At 34.3% G+C, this 24,272-nt stretch overlaps 1 long non-coding RNA gene across 2 annotated transcripts in view; it reads left to right on the top strand.

Annotated features, from left to right (window-relative positions):
* The window catches only part of LOC125146334, a 34,263-nt gene extending 10,702 nt beyond the window's left edge, over positions 1 to 23,561 (top strand). The window contains exons 2-3 of one of the 2 annotated variants that reach the window (XR_007144792.1): positions 22,145 to 22,309; positions 23,030 to 23,561. This is a non-coding gene — a long non-coding RNA (uncharacterized LOC125146334). Of the gene's footprint in view, positions 1 to 22,144 lie in introns of both variants that reach the window. The other variant, XR_007144793.1, reaches the window with a different exon arrangement.
* Positions 23,562 to 24,272: the final 711 nt, after the last annotated feature.

Raw genomic sequence — 24,272 nt, 5'->3', positions numbered from 1 at the left:
TCACACCAAATCTCCTTTTCTTTCATACAGTATTTCTTTCAACATTTAAGACAAGTGAACTACTGTCTATTACAGAAAAGCCATAAATATATTATAAAAGAAACAATGATGGAATTAGAAATGGAAAGGGCATGAAGGTAAAGTTTCATCCACTTGATGTCAAAACTTAAATATAAAGAAAAGGACAACAAAGTGCATAGATGTGAAAACTAAAAAGCAAATGGACATCACTCAAACAAAGAGCCATTTATCTGTTTTACATATCCAGTCGAGTAAGGAAAGCTGTCCCCGAAGAGCTGCAGCTGTCTGAGGAGCTCTTTTCATGCCCTAGGTAAATCAAAGTGACTGTAAAAGGATGCACGCTGTGTAAAAGCATCTGGGAAAATTACTGCACAGCCAGTGGCACAGTGAGAGGACCTTACGGGAACACTGTCGCAAACACACCACACATCCATCCAAAATTAAGTACCACTCATAAGATAAACACATTAATTACAGAATAGATCTATACATTTGTAATAATCACAGATAATGACTCATGTTATTCATTTAAAAGTTTCTCTACAAGTTGTATGCATATGTTTAGTGTGATGATTAAAAGGGATTCAAAACACTTACATATTCAGAGAACTTGATTTCAGGATGCAGTGAATGAGAGCTGCATTGTTCATGTTTAGAAAAGTCAGTTTCAATGAAATACTCAGAACAAGCAGCTGCAAGGAAGAAAACATGTATTTAATTTCCAACCTTAACTCAAGGGTGTGTTATTGTTGTTGGCCATCACATGGTCTTTGCAAGTCTGCACTGGTTTCTTTCATCCTTTTAAAAATATGCTGGTAACAGGATTGGCTACTCTATATTGCCCCGTGTGTGTGTGTGTGTGTGTGTGTGTGTGTGTGTGTGTGTGTGTGTGTGTGTGTGTGTGTGTGTGTGTGTGTGTGTGTGTGTGTGTGTGTGTGTGTGTGTGTGTGTGTGTGTGTGTGTGTGTGTGTGTGTGTGATAGCAGGTGCTCTGTGATGGGCTGAGGTCCAGGGCATGCCCTTGTAGGATTCACTCCAGTATTGCCAGAATAGTATCCACAACAACCATGACCAGTATATTTTACCAGTTAACTAAAGAAACACCATCTGAGAGAAAAGGTGTTTTTTGAGGCAGGTGTCATGACCAGTGATTTGTTTTTGAGCCTGCATGTGCCTCCTTTGCTCAAGCACATCTAATAAAGATAAAGAGAAGTATCAAAGAGGGTAAAGCATGGGGTGCACTGCAGAGAAAGAAAAACTCAGCAAAGCTTACAGGGCTTTGTCTTCCACTGTAGTGATAGAGTGATAGAGTCAGGGGGCATATACTTTTGTTTACAGCGTCTGTTTGCACAAGATTGCACTTACACTTTATATCAGTGGGTTAATTTTTTTCCTTTTACTCTTTAGCCCTATTTCTGTGTTGTTTTTTGTAGCACCAGATTCCTGAAGGAACATTTCATTTTCTTATGCACTACATCAGTTCTAGATGATCAAAATTACAATAAAAACTACTTGACGTGACTTGACTTGACTCAGAATGGTTGGTGGTACAACCTGGGAAGCTGAGACATACAATAGGAGGGCTTAGTAGTTCATTGAGATGCATTACATCTATTTGTTCAGACTATGGTGGTCAAAAATTAATGTCTATGTAATATTTCGAAACTGATCAGTTTTCCCTATGTAAAATAATTTACTTTGATGAGTTTTCACAGTACTGTACATTCAATACTGTGTGAATAAATACAGGCATTTTGTCTCTGGCTATTAGTTACATCTGCTTAGTTGCATCCGCTTCATGTGAGGAAGTGCAAGTAGAGGCTGTCAGCTAACTACCATTTAGTTGTATATCACAGCTACAGATTAGTGTTTAAGTCTATTTTGCACATTTTCCTTAGTCTGCCAGTGCCTCAGGTGGTGAGTTTGTATTGAGTAAATTAATCTAGGAGAAAAAAATCTATTTATGATAAGAGTTTGCTTATCAGTTGTGCAATATTCTTCATAGAGAACCAACTGGCCCAGAAACTCAGATTCTAAGATCTTATTAATGACAAAGAAAGCTCAAAATAAATCTGAATATTACAATGTACTGTAGGAGTGCATTAATTTTTTATACTTGGTTAGGCTGATGACGGACTATATGCATCTAAAATGTCATTACATTAGAATGAGTTCTAGTTTGAATAAGAGACCTTTTTATATTTCATACGCTGTTAAATGGTTTGTCCCGAGCCCCGATAACGTGCACGGCAAGTCTCATAATGACCATAGTACCATAATCTATTTGCAGAGTGTGATCAATAATAAAGAAGCTGATCTTTTTCCTTCTCACACCTGAATGAACAAGGCCTTTTCACTTTCCTTGCACATTCCAGTTCACATTCATCCTTTCATTTTTAAACCTGGAACAGAAAGCTCCCATTCTCAGGTCAGTTCACACTTGTAATATGATGACAGATTATACACCACACCGATCAAATCAACTTTTTATTAATTTGTAGTTCCTAACCTGTATGAAGGTCAAAAACCAGGACCGTACTGTTATACATCAATCCACTGCCTTCTAACGTGTTCTGCTTGGATGTTCTCGACTCAAGAGCGTATTTCCAGTTGGTGGTTTGATTTCTAAATTCTGCCGGTTGTCATGTTAGTAATTTACAGCTCTGTCTGTTTATTGTGGGGTTTTTCCCTTTTTGAATGTCACTTGGGGTTGAATGGACCTTAGAACTAAAATAGCTCTTTAGACATTGGCCTGTCACTTATGGGAAAGAAAAAGAAAAACAAACAGCTGATAGCAGCTTTCTACCCTATCAATCAATTTGCTGCTGTGAGATCTGAGAGAACAACCATCTGAGTAGCTTTTGGTATTATAAAACACAAACAGAAAGTTGAAGACGCCTATCAGGGTGTTGCTAAAGTCTAGAACTGGGTGAGATCTTAGGATAATAGAGAGAGAGAGAGAGAGAGAGAGAGAGAGAGAGAGAGAGAGAGAGAGAGAGAGAGAGAGAGAGAGAGAGAGAGAGAGAGAGAGAGAGAACATTCCAAATTAAATATAAAAATATAAAGGTTACTTTTACATAAGTTTTAAAATAAATGGACAGTGTCTGTGTAAAACAAAATTATTCTCCCAGTATTTAGTATCTACTTTTTGTTGCTGTGTTTAACCATTTTAAAGCAACTCTTGCAAAACACCTCAAAATAAAACTAATGAAAAAAGAGTCCATGATTCGCTTCTACACTCAGCCCTGGTTTACAGCTAATTATGCTTATGCTTATGTGACATTTGCAACACATCAGTATGTTGGTTTTCCTTGTGGGCTAAATTAGTATTTTAAAAAAAACACATTAATAATTCATTTCAGTACATTTAGAAATATGTCCCAATGTTAACTGGAGCTGCTAGCTAAATAAATAAATAGATAGATAGATAGATAGATAGATAGATAGATAGATAGATAGATAGATAGATAGATAGATAGATAGATAGATAGATAGATAGATAGATAGATTTATATACTTTCATAGTTTCCTTTAAATGGGAATACTAATGAGTCATCAGATGTCTTTGCCATCCCTCATGGGTCACTAATTCCAATAGCCATGTAAATGAGTGAGCGTGCTTGCCATTTCACTGGAGAAATTAAGTATTTTAAGTAATTTAAGCAAGCATTTAAGAGTAAGCCACAAGTGCTACAATGATCTATCTATCTATCTATCTATCTATCTATCTATCTATCTATCTATCTATCTATCTATCTATCTATCTATCTATCTATCTATCTATCTATCTATCTATCTATCTAGTCAACTATATTAATAAGATCATTTTAGTTTAAGGAACACACATTATGGTTTAATTAAGGTCAATTAAGTTGTTTAATAAAGCTCAAGTTAGTAATACGTTTATTCACAATGTACATTTCTTTATTCCTATAGATTACTTCTGTTACCATACCAAAGTGGATCACTCTCCCATAATAGCACACCCCAAAGTTTTATGTTATATTCATCCCAAATTGATACGCCACTATTTTTTGAATTTTTCATTTCTTGACGATCAACAATATACCTGCCAATAGGCAGAGTGATAATATCATGTAGAATAATATCATATATAAGTACAGATGACTTAAGTATAAGTATAAATATAAGTACAGTAATACCTCGAGATACGAGTTTAATTCGGTCCGTGACCTTGCTCTTATCTCAAATTGCTCGTATCTCAAAGCAATTTTCCCCATTTAAATAAATTGAAATCCCAGTGATCCGTTCCACTCCAGTTGTTTTGTTTATGTGTTTTGAATATGAAAAATGTACAATACCTGTATTTATAAATGACAAATATTGTATAAAAACATACAGTAATAAAAGAGAATGTTAAAAAAATAAACTGGTTTTACTATAAAGGCTACTTGAGCTAACGGAAGATGCGCACAGAGGTTGAGGGAGGATTAAACAGGCAGAGGAGTTAGGAGGAATTACACTTTCACTTTCGTTCACTTACTCGCTACTGAACACTCTTAATGCTATGGAACATAACTAAACTTCACTAAAATTTATGAACTTAACTGAAATTCTCTTAACTTTACTAAAATTAATTGCTACAATTTCTGTTTTCTTTACATTAATTTTGCTTAATTTTCTTTATCGCTTTTCTCTTCACTTGTTTTTTGTCACTCTTTACTCACTAACATCTGCCGGTCGTTTTAATAAAAACCTGTCCAAGGAGGTTTGTTTCTTCCTCCCTTTTAAAATGTTTCGGAAATTTGTAAGGCAAGTGTCATTAAACAACGCTGATGCACGACCAGTTGCAACTATTTCTGGGATGTTCGTATCTCACACGTGGTTGTTGGGGATCTTTGTTTTGGCGGCGTCGGCTCGGATGCTCGTATCTCAAAAATTTATTCGTATCTCAAGGCAAAAATTTGGTCGAATCACAGCTCGTATCTCAAAAAAATTCGTATGTCAATGCACTCGTATTTCGAGGTATCACTGTATAAGTACAATGCTGGAAAGCATACTGTTAGAAAGCAGTGACATTGGAGACTTCTTCCACAAAAGTTAAATATGCATCTACTTACAGGAAACCACTATTTCTGTGATTATTAATTTTTCTTTGGTAAATAGATAATATATAGGTTTTAGTCAAACAGTTTTCTTGTTCCATTTATTTTTAGGTTCACGTAATGTAGACCATCTGCCATTCAAGTCATCATTAAGCTTTCGAAGATTTTTTTCATTAGTAAAAGCCTATTATTTGAATAAGGCTAAAACTAGTGTAAGCGCTGTACAATCTACACATTGTAGTATATTGCACTATAATGCATAATAAATATGTTTTGCCTATTATTAAGCATGAATTAATAATGTTATAATCATATGAGTCAGCTTTATAGGCCACCAATATTATATGAGGTAGCATCGAGTGAGTTCTGGTTTTAAGAAATTTAGGGCTTTAAGAAGTAATAAAAACTGAACAAGTCACTAAAACTCCTGTTACATATTCTAAAGAAGTGAAGTAAAAGTAGTCGAACAGTACTAAAATGAAAAGTGCAATAATTTTGCATCCCGTATTCTCACATCAAAGCTGTTTCTTACAACATTGGCTCAGAGTTACGGTATCAGATTTTTTCCACATGACAAATTCAAGGCAATACTCAATCCTATTTTACATTTTTATTTAAAGAGTAGCTGTAATGGGCTTTTTTAAAGTCTTCATATGTGCTGAATACATTTTAAAAAGTAATGTTGGAATAAACTGTATAGGAAAATTCACCAGGTTTTTAAAATCTTCTTAAAAACTTCTTAAAAACTTCTTTACCTATAATTTCTTTTCTTATAAGCTATTCGCTTGTATTTGCTGACAGAGGAACGCAATATTTCATCTAAATGATAACTAATGGTGTGGATCTTTCACAAAAATTGTCATGAATGTGCTTTTCATAAAATAAAATCCACAAAATGTAGTAACCTGAAATAAAAACAGTTTTGAACAGTTGACCCATGTCGATGTTTGAGGCATTGACAATTTTTCCTTGTGAAAGTAAAGTAGTAGCATAAAACCTTCAATGACACCTTTTGAGTTTTGGCACAAACCTTTTTATAATTCATCCAACATTGCTTTATGAATGCTAATTAATGCCTTAACATAGGTATATTTGTAAGTCTTACTTAAGTTACAATAACTTTAATCTATATTAAAGCATTTGGAAAATAATGAGCATTTTTTCAATGTTTACTATTGAATTAATAATGAATTTATAAAAGCGCGTTTAAAACAAAGTCAATTTTTTTGTACTGTTTGTAATATTTGTAAATTATCATTTTTGCAGCAGATAAGAATTTTCAGATTAAATGTTTTTCATGTTAACCTTTTCAGTTCTTTCGGTTTTACATGAAGTCAGCTCGATAGATGATGGTTCAATTCTTCCCAGACGTTACATTTGTCAAAATTCTAGCATTAGCATTTGCGTGTGATGAATGAGAGCTATTAAGGCTGAATTTGTATACAACATTTTAATGCTTGCGCCATTACCTGCTTGCTGTGTTGAAATGAGAAATGACCCCTTTGAACGCTGTGGGTACATTTTAAACACAGACAAAGTAGCTATTTCCATTTCCCACTTCAATGTTGCTAAAGTGCCAATAATTATTATAAATGGGGCGCATTTTGTCCATTTAAACAAAGCATTCGTCTAGTGATGGATGTGACTCTGGAAAACAGTAGCAGGGTGAGGTCGGATGAGCTATTTGGAGAGGTAGCACAATCCTGTCAAAACCCTCTTATTTATTTCTGTTTTCCATTTTTTTTATACATCTACTCACTGGACTAGACAGTGTTAAGGATAAACCTTTTGTCCTATTATGGTGCTGTTTAAATCAGCAGTGGTTGAAAATAAAGCAAGGATTTCAATATTAGCAGTAAGTATATTAAACCCAGTGACACTAACAGATTAAATAATCTTTTATGGAACTCTTTTTGGGTTAAAAGCTCATTAAGGTAGACATTTTCTAGCTTGGTCTATATAGCTGGTAGTGCCTAACAGCTCTAAAAGTAGCCTGACCTTGCTGATAAGCTTGGTTCGTTAAAAACATCCTAATTTGTCAATTTGATTGTGTTGAGCATGGCTGGGATGAATTCTTGTAAATACCATCACCCTTGCTGGACCTAATCTTCTTTTCATTAATTTCTTGATAACGGTAAATGATCTTTATATATATAATAACAAAGAACCATGATATATGAAATATATGAAGATCAAGCTAGTCTATTTAATTCTATGCAAAATGGCCATAGGTGTTTGGTATTAGTTTTACATATAAATGAGTGTTATAGCCCTCTCCCACATTCTCACACAGAGAACACTCTGAGACATAGTGTGGGCTTTTCCTCTTGCTTTCTGCAAATGCTAGTTGCCTAGCAATAAAATCACTGATTTTATGGTCTGTGAAGCTCATGCATGTAAGAGCTATAGAAAAAAAAAGGAAGAAACAAAGAAACAAAAAGGCAGATAAATGTCAGATCTAAAGTTGCCTATGTTCATTCCCAAAAGCCAGAACCTACTGGTCATACTGTAAATTCTGCCTATATAGATATACATGCATTTATTTGTCCATTAGTTTTGTTCTTCGTTTAAATTTGACGAGATCTCCAGCTAGTGTATTTTAACGCTGGTGTAACACTTCATGAACACAGAACCACCCTGCTGCCGTAAACAGGCTATATAGCCAAGGGCAAGTTTATTCTCAGATCAATTACATGAAAGCCAATGGCACAGTTGTAATGTTCAAAACCCATTAACTTGTTCTGTCTTTCATTACTGATTCAGCCATTAAAGCAGAAGACAAACAAACACAAGCTATAATATTTCATATTTCCTTAAACAATACAATGAGTATGTCCTTTGTTTGTCTGTTTGTGACATAGACATGAAGCATTAATGCAGTATTAGGTGTGGAATGAATCAGATCTCTCCAGGCCAGCATTCAGATATCAGATCATTCAGTAAATGACCCTTTGCCTTTAATGTGCCTAAACCTGCAAATCTAATCAGTCAAGAAGAAAAATAAATCCAATTACAGCCCCCCGACATTTCCACATATTCTTAATCTGAACAGACACAGCTCATTATCGATCTGTATTTTCCTCTGTCTTACAGACTGGAGGTTTACCTCATCTGTTCCTTCCACAAGTTCAGCCTCTTCCTTTTAAAATTTTTATTCCCTTTTATTAAAGTTCAGTGTTGCTGAAGGAAGCTTACTTAAACTGTAAAAGAAGGTTTTTTTTTTAAAGGTTATCAAGGTCCACAAAATCTCATTTGTCCCAGCAACAAAAAGCTTCAAAAAGCTCCAGTCAGTTATATTCACAGAGCAAGTTAAGTCATCAGGGCCTAGGAGAATCCAAAAAATCTCATTTCTCCAGGCAACAAAAGGATTCAAATTGCTGAAGTCATATTCACAGAGCAGGTTAAGTCATCACCCGGCCCTGGGCAGAATATTAAACCTGGTGCAATTTGTACCCAACAGCTTATACTGCAAGTGACCTGGATCAATGATCACCAACCCTCCTCCTTGAGGTACAAACTTTCTGCAGAGTTTAGTTTCAAACCCACACAATTCAGTCAATCAATGTATTTAGACCTAATCTTTAAGTCCTTCATAAACCAAATCAATTGAAAAACTAAATTCAATAACAAAAATACAGCCCCAAACAGTGTTCCTTCTAAGATTGACTTTGGAGAAAAAAATAGGATGAATTTGTAATGACAAAATGAACATATAATGAAATAATTTGCTGTATAATTGGTGTTTATTGAAGTACAGATCACATTTACATGAACTGAGTTTAGAGTCATCATAATTGCAAAGCAGTGGAGCATTTAAATCTAAAATCTAATCAAACAACAAAAACTAAGTTCTCTGAACTTTTGTTGCGGTCTCTTCATTATTTCTCTCAATTAGAAACAATTAACAGGTCTTTTGGCATGGAAAGCTGATCTGTAACCCATACAAGAAAAAAACAAGAATAACTTGTCAGTGAAAGTCCTAAATAGTGCCATGTGCCATGTGATAACAGGACACTAATAAGAGGTTTGTGTCTCTTCATTTATAATTACCTGGAGAAGCCAAATTCTGCAGCAGAAAATGTCAACAATGCCTCAGGATTCCAAGGTCAGAGACATTGGTCCTGTTTCTTACATGTTCAGAGAGATCAATCAGCACACTAAGAGATTTAAAATGAACTGAGAGCTTTATTACAAGACTGAGATACACATAGACAAGTAAAGAGCTAAAGATGCTGGCAGATGCCTCATTTTCCTTAAACTGTTACATCATTTTTGTTTGTGGGTTGAGGGTTGGCCATTTTGCAGGTAGTTGATTGATTGATATATGTTTAAATTTCTACAGAATTTAGTGGCCTCCTTTTCCATGAGAACTTATTTTCCCCATTCTCAACAATAGCATTGGCTTAGTGGGTAGCACATTCGCCTCACACCTCCAGGGTCTGGGTTCGATTCCCGCCTCCGCCTTGGGTGTGTGGAGTTTGCATGTTCTCCCCGTGCCTCGGGGGTTTCCTCCGGGTACTCCGGTTTCCTCCCCCAGTCCAAAGACATGCATGGTAGGTTGATTGGCATCTCTGGAAAATTGTCCGTAGTGTGTGATTGCGTGAGTGAATGAGAGTGTGTGTGTGTGCCCTGCGATGGGTTGGCACTCCATCCAGGGTGTATCCTGCCTTGATGCCCGATAACCCCTGAGATAGGCACAGGCTCCCCGTGACCCGAGGTAGTTCGGATAAAGCGGTAGAAAAAAAATGAGAATTTGTCTCAGATTTTTTTTATTTAATTATTCTTTATAAAGTTAGATCCTTAATAACCTGGATTCACTTGAAGATGTGACATGCTATATGTTTAATTAATTCACTAGAATACCTGCGTATATATAATTAGTATCATGTAAATAACATTTCTAACATTAAATCATTTTTTCCAAATGTTAATAATTATACAGATAATAATTATTTGAGTTAATCATTTACAGGACAAAACTACAGATCATGCTAAAATTCTAACACCATCACCCATCTAACTGAACTCTGTTGACCCTGTGGATCCTGGTAGGTGGTTCAAGAACTCTAATTTCTTTGTAATTTACCTATTGAGCTGATAGAGCTCAATAGGTAATTGAAAGCATATGAAAACTGTAATATTGTAAATGAAGTCAGATCCCAACTTTATTTTTTGCACAAAAGCCTCGAGAAGTTGCTATAAAAAGATACTCAGTTTAGATCAACCTTGTCAAGCCAGTTGAAAAGCAGGAGGTATTAGAGGTTAGAAATGGAGTAAATGACCTTCTACAACCTCACCCTGACTCTGAACTTCATTCCTCGCATAATTACAACCATGGTGGAGAGAGAGAGAGAGAGAGAGAGAGAGAGAGAGAGAGAGAGAGAGAGAGAGAGAGAGAGAGAGAGAGAGAGAGAGAGAGAGAGAAATTAAGATATGTTAGTGCAGGTTGCAGTATCTTCATTACATGGTGGTGGGATGTCTGAATGGCCTGAAAGGTTTTCTCAACTAGTGGATATATTCAGATGAACAGCTGTATTTTCTTAGATGCTCTCAAAAGGCAGAAAATGACATGAATATTGATGCTCCATCTTCTACTGCGACTTTAAAAACTTACATTGAATGAAATGGAATTGCATAAACCAATTCCCCTCAACAATTTTCCTCCAAAATGTCTTGGAAAAAAAAATGACTACAACTGAATGAAATCTGAAAGAGGAACATTTATATCTACATGTAGTATATTGCATTTACTGTGACTTCTTTACAGTGGATAATCCAGTACAGGTACTGCTTATAAGGGACATTATTATTGCACTGGACACTCCAGCCTGGTATAAAAGCTGCATTCTAGAGTTGTAAGTGTTGTTGTTGTTTTTTTTTCTTTTCTTTTGTTTTTATCTCAGGACTCTAAGGATTTTTAACCATTTCCACCAATTCCTGAACATATCCTTGACTGATCCCACCAAACATGCAGACACTCGACCAATCCCCTAATCCTGCCAGCTCCTACAGAAGATTTGACCAATCCACCCCACTCCAGCAGACAATCCTTACCAGTACTGCCGGCTTTCACAGAATGTTTGACCAACCCAAAACACATCCCACAAAAAAACTTTTAAAAATCCTGTCCAGTCCTGCAGAAAAGACTGCTTCTATGTGATCCTGCCTGCATAAACTTTGACAAACTCCCTTGCTTCTGCAGAATGTTTAACTGTCCTGTCTACTCCTGCTGAATCAGTGTTAATGAATGTGAACATTCCTCTGTGCTTCAAATATTTCCACTTGGTCTCGCCTGCAAGAAAGTAAAAACAGTACACTCTCACAGTATTATACTTGGATGAAGCTTGATCCTAGTCTTAGTTGATTCGAATCTACAAATTGTATTTATGGTAAATATTCTCTCATTCTGACATATGAACAACAGCAATAAAATAACATTTCTTAACAAAAAAAGAAGCAAAGATAAAAAGAAATAAATACACGGACACGGGAAGTATCTGTCTAATAAGATACAAAACTTCACAGTTTGAAAAGAATTTGAAGCCTTGAAACATTCAAAAATGCAATAATCGGTGAAGCCTATTTTCTGAGCAGTTCAGCCATGATTCCAGTCATCCAAAAGAGGAACATGAATGTTTTATCACAGCAAGCATGTAATCACAACACATCCCAGTGGTACATGCGAACACTTAGGAGAATTACATAAACGCTGTAAAAACGTTTCCACATCACAAGTTGAGGCAAAAATATCCCACTAACACGCAGTCTCCAAAACTTCAAATGAAATTCTCATATTAGTGCACATTGCTAAATATGTGAGTGTGAGTGTGCCAATGTGTGGGTCAAAAGATATTTAACATGCGTAAATCCCCTGAGATATCACACTGGGGGTTTTTTCACTGCTAGAGTATGAGAGACCATCATGATAGGCAGTCAAATTAGATCTAGGTCCTGTAATGTCCTAATCCAATAAACCAAGCCACATTAAAAAAAACAAGTGAAATTTACACCTTTGACCATGGCACTGAATGTCAAACACACTGTGATTGCAATTTAAATATGCAAATAATGAATTATTTGCGCTGAATCGGAAATGTGTTGACATGAAAGAAATTATGGTTTGCTCCCAGCATAATGAGGCATCATCATGTGCACTTTGCGAAGAAAGCGACAATGTCAGAATGTGATACAACCAGTTCAAGGAAATCTAAAAATATCTCACCCAAAACGGCTGAATAACATAGACAGCACCAGCTTTTAGGGCTACAGCAAGCCAGTTATGCAGTGTATCCCCTCTGTTTATTCTTAAAAACTTTCTAAATAGCAATAAGCATTGGTCTTTTTGCAAACAATAGAAAAATGACATTGACAAAACCATGTTGTTTAGGGAAAGTGAAGATTTTTTTTTTATAACCAAAGAGTGTCATTTATTTATATTAAGAGTGTTGGGTTTTAATGGACAACATGTAATATGAATCACATAATTTGATAAAAATTTGTTTAAAATCAAATACCACGAAGCATTGTGGCACAGCAGGGAGTATTGCCGCCTCTCAACTCCAGGACCCTGTTTTTTTCCTGTGCTCAAGTGACTATGTGTGAACTTTCAATGCTTGTAAACTAAGAGGCTTTCTGGGTCTGCTGGTCTCCCCTTAGCCCCACAGGTTTCTTCTGGGTTCTTCAGTTTCCTGTCACCTCCCAAAAATATGCCAGTATATGGTTAAACTATGCTATATTAGCCCTAGGTGTTAATATGTGTAAGCATGGTGCTCTGTGATGGCCTATCCTCTCATCTAGGGTGTATTCCAGCTCCATGTCTGTGTTCCTGGAAGGTTTAGATCCCTGACAGTATAGTTAAATCTGATATACTGAGAAGTATACATTTGAAATATTGTGTTTTTAGTTTTTAGTTTTTGATAGTCTATACACACATACTCTCTCTCTCTCTCTCTCTCTCTCTCTCTCTCTCTCTCTCTCTCTCTCTCTCTCTCTCTCTCACACACACACACACACACACACACACACACACACACACACACACACACACACACACACACACACACACTATAAAGTGCTTTTTTCAAATCTGTAGGTAAGAAAAGCTTAGTAGAAAGAATGATATAGTGAATGATTATGGCATCCAATGCAACTACAAAACACTGGTATTACTAATCACTACCTAGCTTCAACATTGTTAGTGCAGTGCAGTCTAATATGTATGTCCCAAACAAGGCATGGTTGCAAATCAGTTAAATGTGATTCTTAAATGTTTTGCTCACCTTCCAGTGAAGTGGTGAGTAAAATTAACCTGTTCCAAACCTATTAAGCAATGCTAGGTCTCAATATAAGACTGTAAGTACTATATAGAGAACCAATGACAATAAAAAACAATAATATATAATGTATACAAAGTGTACATCTTTGTTTTATAAATACAGGAATCGACTAACAATATGATCGCTGCTATTAGATGATAATTTAATAAATTTAATTTAATATAACAATATATTTACATATTTACATAGTACTATTGGCATAGGTTATAACCAATGTGAATGTATAAACTGTACAAAAGCAAATAAATGTTTAGAAAGCTTCTAGCTTTCTACTTTATTACTATGAATAAATAGTTGCTAGCTAATGAACTTAATAATTAGCTAGGAATGAATGTAGGCAGTAATATTAACTAATTAATTAATATTAGGTAACAAAACAGTCCTAACAAACTAAGCCACAGAGCAATAAAACTTCATTTGTTTCCTTTGTTCATATGTACTATGTAATTCTGAGAAAGAAAGAAAAACAAGTGAACTGTGGGCTAAGATCCTGCTAGGTTTCAGGGTTTTGCTGTGGATAGCATTCAGTACTAGCTGTGGATAGCTAGTCAGAAATGCTTGACGTTTACAGTTTCTGTAATATTTTTTTCAAAAATTATTTGCTTTTATAAGAAATTATGTCTAATTAAAATCTATCAGTCGTTTTTGTGGTCTGACATGTACAACTTACTTAAGCGCCATTTTCTCCCATAGATACATCTGTTTCATTCTAATAAGCAATAAATGGTAAGTAATCATACTTAAGGTTAAATTATGCGATATGATGAAGAAATATGATATAAAGTTACATTAAATTATTTTGTTGCTACTTTCCTTGAATCAAAGGCACAAGCAGATGATATGGTTTTGAATTCTTGTTGAATTCATCTATCTGATTGGTTAGGAGGTGTTGATTCATTTTAATTCATGAATTAATCTATAACAATTTACTGTACTTAACAGGTTCATATTAATGCGCTAAAACATACACGGTGACTTATATGGAGGATGTAGGTGAGAAATACGTCATGAATGAGTTTTACTGCTGATATGGTGATGTAGCATGCAGTGAGGAGACATTAATTTAGCATTTATATTTAGACTATCTGAAAGCCTTGATTTATATTAATTATATCTGAAAGCCTTAATCAACTTGCATTTTACTGGATGGTATTTAATCATTTCCACCAGGATAGGAGACCCATGTATAAATTACAGCAATGGCAATGTGTGCATTACGTGTACGTTGTCATAAGTCTTAAAAATATTATTCATAACAGACTTCATCCTTAATGTGTATATATTAAAGCATGCATATATTTAGGACTATAGTAGGTTAGCTATAAATTAGTGTAGGTTGATAAAACTACACTCTATCATGCTAAAAACATATTACCAAAATAAATCGTACTCTCTTGACACAGCTATTGCTATGATACAGCTACCTGTTTCCTTAGCGAAATTATTTACAGTGTGGTTACAATGATTTTGCATGTTGGTATTGTTTTAGTAATTCCATATGTGAACAAATGAAATTATAATGTAAATAATAAGTCATTAATTTTTATCAACTAACATTTTGTGGGACAAAAAGCCACCAGAGGCGCTGTATGATTTATTACATCTGAGCTACATTAGCCACTAGCAATTTATTGTGATACACTGATATTTCATGATATGTGAAAGTAGATAAAAATGATTTAAAAATACAAGTAAGGCTATCCTTATTTGTGCATTATAAAGTGAAATTACCATGTTAGTTAATTGATCTTTCATATGTATTATAATTGTATTCATAACCGAAAGTACTCTGGATGGTTTATGCAATTTATTTGAGTAATTTGGATCATTGAAAAGTAAACTAGTTCTTACACATTTAGCTACAAGGCACTAAGCTACGAGGGGGCATGGCAACTCGGAGTGGTTCCTCCTCTAAATTCTTTCCCTTTTTGATCAATTTTCTACCCCTGTCTTGTTATATAAGACCCTACACATTTTTGTGTTTGGCTATGATGTGAGTTAGAATACTGTACATTTAGATCACTTTTAGAGTAAAAAATAATGAGCTATTAACTGAACTATTAGCATAATTTTGATGTAGATATACTTCAATCCATTGCACCTATTTGTTTTGTTTTACTTCTTTTCCTGTAATTTCAGAAAACTCTGATTATTTTACACATAAATAGAGCAAAAACAAATAGTCTGAAAACATTATAATTAAACCTCTGATTAAAGTGATCCCAGCAAGAATGTTTATACACTGAAATCACTTTGATAATCTGTTTGGCATACTGTATGTACTGTAGTGTAGTGTTTTCATTGTTGTTGTACTGTACCTCGATACTGATTAAGGCTCTATTATCTCACTACTCACCCGAAAAACATTAAATCTCTAAAACACTGTATTATTTTACTTTTGTTTTAGCTTGCAATAGAGTTTTGTGGCTTATTTGTGCACTCAATGTATTTCACATGCAAATGGTACAGTATCTGTATGGAGGTCATGCATTTCAAGTGATAATTTACAGGAAAAAGAAAATCTGTAGCACTGTTCTCGGTTCATGTTCATGTTGTAGGAGGCACTTTGATGCCATGATTTGTGTCTACTTGTCAGTGCAAATCAATATAACGTTATTCTGACTGTTCACCTTTATTCCAGACAGGCCAACCCTTCTACTGTAGATTTAATGTAGGAACATTGCATTGTAAGTTCAAAACGAACTAGTGTAAGTTATCATGAAAAAGATTTTTTCCAATAAGAATGGAAGATGAGACAATCGATATATGAATCTGGAATGATTGGCAGTTGTTTGAAGTCTCTGCCTGCTACATTAGTAATCTCTCGTCTTGTCTTGATTTAACTCTCATTTTCTGTAAAAGTAAATGGAGAATGTTTCATTATTTAAAGCAATTTCTATGTTTGTCTTTGCTAAAATTAGACAATAAAACCAGCATGAACAGTAAACAAAACAGCACTAAATTTATAAATTATGTTTGTGATTAATTACAATTAGTTTATCAGCATTTGTTTTAGATCATTCAACATACAGAGACATAAGTTCATTTATTCTTTAACACTGAATATACAGTTTGCTAGCTTCTTGCTAACAACAGGCACACAATTCTCATTCCATGTTCATTTATATATCTAACTGTTACTATATATAAATATATACAAAACAGTGTGTGTCTGACTGCTACAGACCCAGAGACCTGTAAAATTAGAGCCAAAGCACACTTAAGGTGCTCAACACTTAACTAATAGAATTTATGTTGTTATTTCCTCTTTTTTCAAGAATTATCCGGTCATGAGCTTTCAAAAACAATCAAACAAATCAAGATTTAAATTGAGAAATGACCTTGTTTCTACAATGTGGAATTGAGCCATAGTGCCTGGAGAATTCTCACTGACATTGCATATTTCCATTTCGAATCTTTACTCGCTTTCACTTCATTTCCAGCCCAGTGCGGAATTAAAAGGTAAACAGGAAAAATCAATGATGTTTTATTTCTCTCATCCTGAGCAGGTCACCCTGGAGTATTGGGACAAACATCCTTTAATTAGAATTAAATTCACGGTGAGCCTGGCCTGATATAAAAGTCCTAACATTTAATTGAGAAGAGATGCAACGTTTTAATTGGATGAGGTAACAGATTTTGTCACCTGCTGTCTCCTCCAGCTAACAGATTTGAAACCATCATTAGCCATCTTCATTATCCATGGCCCTGTGCCAGCAATTGATCATGATTGATCAGCAGTTGGCACATGTGCCAGAGGCTGGAATGCAATATGGTCTCTGAGTCCGAATCAATCGAGACAAGTGAAAATCTGACTAGGAGGCTTGAGTGGGAAAACGACAAGCACAGAAACTGTGCTAATGACCTTAAGGCAAGCAAGGTGACTCATTATTAGTAATGCTGTGGTGTTGTGGCCCATTGCATTCACAATATATCTCAGATTACAAGTAAATCATCAACACAAACATCAAATTCACAGACTTGGAATGTGTCCAAACATAACTGTCTTTGGGAGAAAGTTGACATAAGAAAATTCCAGTCAGGACTAGTTTGTTGAGCCGAGCCACAGCTCATACAATCAGCATAATTACACAGTAGCCAAGGGATTGTTTCCGAAAATATTTAATATTTAATCTGTACAATCTGTATTTTTGTTAGCAAATTAAAAAAAAGCCAAAGTCTTATTCACAACACATCCATCTATACTCTATGTGTCGTTATTATCAATAGCATTGTTTGCAATGTGTACGATATTGATAAATTAAATAAACAAAAAATATTCAGAGTGATTATAAATGTGTGAACATGTTTCAAGCTCAAGTTTAACATCGATGAGTATTGATGGTATGTCACGGTTAATGTTAAAGCCGCATGGATATCATGATAATATAGTTCATAACAAATGATATCCAAATGATGGCCTTGGTTGCTTAACGCCACTACAAACTGTTGTAGAAAGCACATTATTTACATTCACATTATTTCCTGTACGGTGTCACCCAAATGAAGACGAGGTTCTCTTCTGAGTCTGGTTCCTCTCAAGGTTTCTTTCTCATTTCATCTCGGGGAGTTTTTCCTTGCCACCGTCACCTCAGGCTTGTCATTAGGGAAAATAGTTAGAGATAATTACTGTAGTAACTTAATTTTAAACTTTAAATTTTTACATTTTTATTTTGTTTCCATATTTATGTAAAGCTGCTTTGAGACAATGTGAATTGTTAAAAATTCTATACAAATTTAATAGAATTGAACTGAAATTGAATATCAGGCTGTATATCAAATCTAATACTGAACTGAATATACAATGAATTCGACTATTCACTCTCTCTCTCTCTCTCTCTCTCTCTCTCTCTCTCTCTCACACACACACACACACACACACACACATCGAGATCTATTTCCTCTAGTAGAGCAAAAATCAACATTTGACCCTATTGTGTTGGAAATCCTAAAATCTCTGTTTCTCGATACTAATTCTTTATTTATAGAACTGATGTGTAATATATATATAGTCCTAGTGCTTTCTTTGTTAGTATCTGAATTTTTCACAAAGCTAGTCAAGAGATCTGGAATTCTTAGTGCTACGCTGCCGCCAGCATCACGGACAAATAAAGAACAGAAATCTGCACAGTGTGTGGGTGAAGATTTGTGCATGTTATTTATGTTCACACAACTGCACTGTGAAGACCTTGGAGAAACATTATAGACTCAGCATTTAAGTTTTAATCTGGTTAAAACTATTTTCTATGCACAATCTATCTAACTCACAATCATTTTTAATACTGTTTCTGTAAGGTGTCAGTAGTTTAGTAAACAAAAAAAAAGGTCACACTGTTAAGTAATAGAAATAGTGCAGTGTGTACTGATCAATGTGGGCAGTATAACTACCTCGTCATGCTCATTTGAAAAATAGTGATAAAAATGAAATGAGGAAATGTTTTTATTTATCCCTAGATGTGAGGAAGGAATTAACAATCAAATTCAATCTTCCTTGTCATAGAGTTTTCAGTTTCTAAGGCAGAAATCAATGTGATTTGCATTTGTCAGGATTTTTGATTGATTATGAGAGAAAAATACAATCGACACCAACCGTCTGCTTTCTGTTTTATTTTTGCCTATTTGTAGCACAGGACTTTATGTATAATGCAAGTCAAATATTCACTTCCTTAAAAACCTACAAATACTGACAAACTCAAAAAGGTTGTTCTAAATTGTAATGGTCTGAAATCTATTAAAAAGTGCAGTAAATAGCCAGAAACACTGCTACACAACCAGATATATATGTTATCTATCTATCTATCTATCTATCTATCTATCTATCTATCTATCTATCTATCTATCTATCTATCTATCTATCTATCTATCTATTTATGATTTATCAGAAGATTATTCACCAAATTAATGAAAAAAGAGAAAACTTTCCTTTGCAAGCTCATTAGTGGTGGGAATTGACATCTTTATAAGGAGACTCACTAAAACTTGACTCAAAGCTTTGAATGGTATCTGTATTTTTATGTAATATAATATTATATTATTTTAATCTGTATATAAATCGTTTTATTATTATTATTATTATTATTATTATTATTATTATTGTTGTAGACTAGAATTATTATTGACTGTAGACTAGAAATTTGTAATAATGTCTGAAAATCAACAAGTGGAAATGAACTGAATTAAAATGAAATTCCCGAATTAAGACCCACAAAGCTAGGAAATTTATTATGGACTAAAGAAATGTTAAAGAAGTGTTTTTTCCCTGCTTTTTTATTATTTTGTCATTTTAAGCTCTCTGGGAGTTTTATGGTTGTCATTAAATGTATAACCTGTGCCATAAACACCCTTGTTCATTAATGAGTGATTAGCATTTATAAACATATGTATGTGATACCAAAATTAGCAAAACGTTTAGAAATCTGAGATTTTCTCTCAGTTTGACCTGACATAACAATGACACACAACTTTTGCTAAAATATTGTTAAATGAAGCAGTTGCTACACAACAGCTTTTTCAGTGGCTGGCTGTAATGATGTGCAGAGCACCAAGAGGACAACTCTGACTGATGCCCTTAATCACAGGTAACACTTTATTTTGAATTAGTGCCTGTTGCAAATTAAGCAATAGTCAGTTTATCAAAGTTGTTTGGCTCTGGAAATAACCCTGATAACAGGGCAAAGTCCTTCAAACTAATTCAACCTCTACAATAACATTTATTATGGAATTATAGTCAGGAAGGGCATGGTCAAAAAAGAAAAATCAAGAAATATGAGAGAGCCTTCAGATGGTATATATTTATGTATTTATTTATTTATATTTTTTTTCTTAAGCATTCAATTGTTCAATAAAATTCCAAACATTTACAGTATGAAAGATTTGTGACAATACATTATTTAAAAACAATTGCTTTATTGGTAACTATCCTGACTCACCGTTTTCACTCTATTAAAGTGTAAAGAATTATTTGTTCTACCTTATGGCAATATTTCTATTTTATTTTCAAAGTTTGACGTTTACAGCAGTGATAAATCTCATTTAGTGACTTATTTTTTTGACTTAAAGTTTTCAGAAAACAAAAACCCTCTTAACTGCACATTTAACATTTCAAAACTGCATCGGTGTGTATTTATATGCAGTATTGCATGTCTTGTGTTTGTTTTATGTGTGTGTTATGAGTTGCGTTGTACTTCGTGATGAAGTGCTACCGTTTTCGCCAGGTGTCAGATTGCTTAGGTAAACTGCGCGGTGGGTTATTATGTATTCACTGGTTGTTTACATGCATCAGGAACTAAGCTCAGTAAATACTGCTACCAAAGTGAAACTGCTTGTGTTGTTCCTGTTTGTTTAGTACTTGCTTGCCTGCTTTCCGCTGATACCCAGGAGCTTCTATAATGTGTCAGTGCAGAGTGTGATACACTATTAATTATTTAGGGTTTCTAAAGCAGATGCTTGTAAGAAAAAATAGCAAACAAATGAAATAGTCTTGCTTATCAAGTAAAATGTTTTTTTGTTGTTTTTTAAGAGCTTTCTCTGTGTATATGTATAATCATAAACTCTCAATCATTTTTTCAATAATACTTTATCAGACGTAGAGGTACGAGGTAATACAGATTGTCAGTATACTCAGACAAGTAACACAAAAGAGATTATGATGTCGTTACGTATAGACATAAGGATCAAGAAGGACATGATGATTTTACCTTTATGTTATTTTACCTGTCAGATAAGTAACAAGTAAGAACTTATGATATCCGTATACTTATATATAAGTAACAAAAAAAGAGATGACATCATTATAAGAATGTATACGTACAGTAAGTAGGAGAAATGATGGCATTACACTTTTGGAAAATGCAGACCAAATTAAAAATAGTTGGGAAATTCAGTACGACATCAAATCTGTTATGATAATTATTATAATAAGAATTATTATTATTATTATTATTATTATTATTGTTGTTGTTGTTGTTGTTGTTGTTGTTGCTGTTGTCTATTAGACTCATTCATTCTTAGTCTTTGTACATAGAGATAAGTCATGAGAAATAGAGAATGTAATATATTAAATGTATGTAATAATAAATAAACAAAACTGGACAGTGTCGATTGGGTTCACCCTGAGATCTACTAATGCAGTAGAACTAAGTTCAAATTAAAGACATCTTTAACTAAGATTTCTGCATCCCCATGCACTGCTCATAATGATTGTAGGACGATGTATAAATTAGACTGTTCCACTTAGGCCTCGGTTTCAATAAACAATTTATTGTGCTAGCTAATTATGAGTGATTTGTATATATATATATATATATATATATATATATATATATATATATATATATATATATATATATATATATAGTAGATTGTATTAGGCAAATCTGCTGTTTTTCAAGCTTTATTAACTATATTGAGGTGAAATGGGGACAGGAAATAAATTTGAGAGAGAAAGTGAATGAGTTTCATCACTTTCACTCTCTTCTCTTTAACGCTGTCTGTGTTGTTCTTTCCAAATGGCTTTAAAAGCTCTTCAATGATGCAATTATACCCTGTAAGCCTTTGAATGTTTCCCAGACAAACATATGAAGTCTTCCTAATTGAACATAATCACTGTTTAAACAAGCCCGTCTTTCGTCTTTTGCCTTCGAAAGAAAAAATGATTTACAGTAATTCTGTAGGTCTTTTAATTTCTTTAATCTTTTTCCTTCTGTTCTCCTCTCTATCATAGGCTGCTCCTTTTCTCCAGATTCATTATCTAGCTTGTATTCTGAAGTAATGGCAGACCGGTACTCCCAACTACATGCTGCTACTTTAACACCTTCCAGTTCAGCTTCAGCCAGTCAGCTCAATACTGTATCGACATGCCTTAGACACTTAGACTGACGCTTAGCAGGTGAGAACACTCTGAATGCCTCAGTGACCCTGAGAATCAGTATTCATGCACTAAGCTACCCTCAAAATAAAACTGCACAATTAAGTGCCAGTCAGTGCCAAACAATACATTGCAATGTTCAATACTTCTTGCTTGGGAAAAAGGTAAAATCATCCAGTACAATATTATGGTTTCATATTGCAAGCATGTTGCATCAGACACCTGGGAATCTGATCATGGTCGGTCTGACTTCATCCACTGTTAGATGTACTTGTTCTTTTATAATTGCCTTATTGGAAGTTATTATTGACTGCTAATTATACTGTTGTACATGCCTTTATTCTGTACAAATGGGCCACCGGTGGAAATACTTTTTTTTTGTCTCAGAAGAGAAATTCCCTGTGGAAATAAGTTCAAATAAATTAAAAATATAATAAGAAGCCAGAGTTTCTCATGAGAATGGCTATGCTCCATTCATAATTTATGAATTTAGTTGCTTTTTCCTTTATTTCCTGCCATTTAAGTGGCACATTAAATATGTATGTACAATTCAGGCCAAAGGTTTTCATCTCCTGTGGTTTTTGACTGGAAAAGGGGGGGTGTACCTCTCTTTCGCAATATATTAACAAAAAAGCATTAAAATTATTTAAATGAATCTTGCAACAAAACAATTCAGTTCAGTTTTTTGTTTGCACTTGCTTCTCTTTTTCTCACTTTCTTCTCTTTTCTACCCATCCTGAGGCGAAATTCCACGTCATGAAGATTTTTGGCCCTTAAGAGACAAGAGGTCAACCCTGTGAGGATCCAGACGCATCTAGAGATGTACCAGCTCCAGTAGATTCCACTCCATTAGCATTTTGGACATTTAAAGAGGAGATGCCAACTCCATGTGGCCTTTGAAGACAACAACCTCCTAATCAATAAACAATTGTCAGACTATATCTGACAATAGTAAGGACATTATTCATAATAACACCCTCTGGTGTTTATAACAGTTTATAATCACACCCTCCAGTGTCACCCAAATGAGGATGAGGTTCCCTTTTAAGTCTGCGAGTTTTTCCTTGCCTAAAGTCACCCCTGTCACCTCAGACTTGCTCATGATGGATAAATACAAATACATTTAAATATGTCTAATATTAATCTTGAAGTTGTGTATATTATTCATTGTATAATTTTCTTTTTGTACTATATTTCTTATTTTCTGTAAAGCTGCTTTGAGACAATGTCCATTGTGACACGTGGTATACAAATAAAATTGATCTGAATTGAATTTCGTTGTTTTAAAAAAAAAAATTAAGAATTTTTTTCAGACCAGTTTCTGTCACAACAAATGTATTTGATGAAGAAGGAAAATATATTACAGCCAGAGAGTCCAAAAACAATGAATAGAATACAAGCTGGAGGCAGTTATAAAAGCAAATGAGGAAAAATCACTTACTGCAGTACGCAAAATTCGAGTCTTTCGATATGATATTATTTAAATAATTTTTCGACTAATAATATCTTAAGATTTGACAATTTGGGGTATGTTTGTAAAGTCAGGAATTTTTATAAAGACTAAACAATTAAATGTTCTTTTGCTGTAATTAAATACATTTATGTTGTCTTATACTCAACGTCATGACTAAGATGCCAATTTATCTCTGTAAGTGGGAATATGGGAGGTGGTTGTTTATGTTTTTAACAATGGCTGGATTTGGTTTGAATGTGTCTCAGTTTCAGCCAAGTATCAGAAATCATCTCTTTTTTATTTCCTGCCAACGTCACTTCTATTTTTTTATATAGTTTAACTAATTGTATTATGTAGGACAACGGCTGGCAGGATTCTCTTTGGTTCATCTGAGAATATGAATGGGGAGGAGGTATTTTTGGAAATAGGTTAATGGTGAGAGGACATAGCTTTGTGTTTATTCTGTTCATTCATTCATTCTGTTCGTTATTTTCTATTCCTTTACAATTGGGTTCAGGGATATGTGTTGGG

The sequence above is a fragment of the Tachysurus fulvidraco genome, chromosome 14, assembly GCF_022655615.1.
Source record: "Tachysurus fulvidraco isolate hzauxx_2018 chromosome 14, HZAU_PFXX_2.0, whole genome shotgun sequence".
Taxonomy (NCBI): domain Eukaryota; kingdom Metazoa; phylum Chordata; class Actinopteri; order Siluriformes; family Bagridae; genus Tachysurus; species Tachysurus fulvidraco.
Note: the sequence above shows the minus strand (reverse complement) of the source record. Positions and strands in the feature narration are given on the sequence as shown.